General features: G+C 35.2%; 1 pseudogene; it reads right to left on the bottom strand.

The window, feature by feature from the left end:
• Positions 1 to 288: 288 nt before the first annotated feature.
• LOC116753931 lies at positions 289 to 1,013 on the bottom strand (annotated as a pseudogene).
• Positions 1,014 to 1,639: the final 626 nt, after the last annotated feature.

Genomic DNA, 1,639 nt, shown 5'->3' with positions numbered 1-1,639 from the left:
ATAATTAAAAGGTTTAAATTTACCATTCCAATTTCTGTTCAGAAGAGTGATGTCAGTATTCTTGCAACAGTGATGACATTCATTATTGTAAATATGCTAATATACATATTACTCTGAATTACACTTGACTGAATTCTAGGTACACGTGGTTACATATTCCAAATGAAAAAATTCAACAGTACAGGTTTATAATCAAAGCTGAGTTTGACAAATGCCTTCTGACTTCTGAAAGCACTTCTTAAAAGTGAATAAACTAGTTGTAAGTAGGTGACCATTTCCTTTTTCCCTTTACACATGATGAACTTCATGAAACATTAATACCCAAGGTATATTCGTTTCTGGACCATACTGCTTACATGCTCTTCTTTCAAAAGCAGTTACCATTTGCTTTACAACTTCATCGAAAACAATGTGGCAGCTGAGAGTGTAAAAGTGAGCAAAATTCAAAAGAAATTGAACAATCTAAAATACAAATTCTTGGGTAGCCAGGAAGAATTTGGGCTAAAACACCAAACAGTCTCCAAATGATTTAAGAGCTTCCCATCAGTACAGGCTGCTTTACCAAATGTGGTTTCACCAAGGTTACTACTGATGCATAGTGCTCGAATACAGGTGGAGACCCAATTTCTAATCGTGTTTAGCGATATCCAGATCTACTTGATATACATCTGACTTTTTGCACCAAGGAACAAAATGCTTGTAATCCTCCATTCCCGATACTACATCATACATTTCCTGCATAGAATATCCTATAACTCTCCTCTCTGAATATTCTTTTCTTTTGTTTATTAGTGGTGCAGCAGTTCTGAAGAAAGTTCTTGCATATACCTCCTTAGGCAAAATTGAGGTATGTAGTGGAAGAGTTCTGCTCATCAGTATTCCACAGGAAGCTAAATACCTGACATTTCTACAGGTCCCTGCGCTGGAGCCACGGCCCCCACCACTGCCGCAGGCTTCAGACGGCATCCTGAGACCAACCTTTTCCAGGGCCCCCTGACAGTCTGAGCTGCCATGATCATCTTACTGAAAAATTCAAGTTCTCTTGCAGAAGCCCTCAAACACTCTATTGTTACAAAGTCTTTCCCTTGTATTTGAAAGGTAGATTTCCCATTTTTTAAACCATATAAATTAAGGAGACCCTTCCCACTATATGAATTCTGGTGCCATGTGTTAAAATATATTTTTTTCACCACTCAATTTATACATTTCTGTAAATCCTACTTAAAATTACCAGCACTATTTTTTCCTTATCTGATAATACTTATTACTGCACAAAAAACTAAGAAAACACATTTTAAAAATAAAATACATAACTACAACAGTTTTAAAACACATTTTAAAAATAAAATACGTATCTACAACAGTTGTACAGATGAGTTTTCTGGGGAAAACTTCTTTCTATAATCACAAAACAGAAAACCTAGGATCTGATCATATAATTAATTTCATCAAAACAAAACAAAATCTCAGTATTTGTTGAATATTCTTTGGAGAGTTCACACATTCATATTTCCTCAAAATATCACCTATAACCTAATGACTCCTATATATTTATCTCTAGCTCCTGATTCTAACCTCCAGTTTCTAGTTGTATATTGGATATCTATCAGTGCTGTTATCCCTCCTTCTGCTTATCTCT

The sequence above is a fragment of the Phocoena sinus genome, chromosome 5 (assembly GCF_008692025.1).
Source record: "Phocoena sinus isolate mPhoSin1 chromosome 5, mPhoSin1.pri, whole genome shotgun sequence".
Classification (NCBI taxonomy): Eukaryota; Metazoa; Chordata; class Mammalia; order Artiodactyla; family Phocoenidae; genus Phocoena; species Phocoena sinus.
This window is presented reverse-complemented; position numbering and strand designations above follow the sequence as displayed.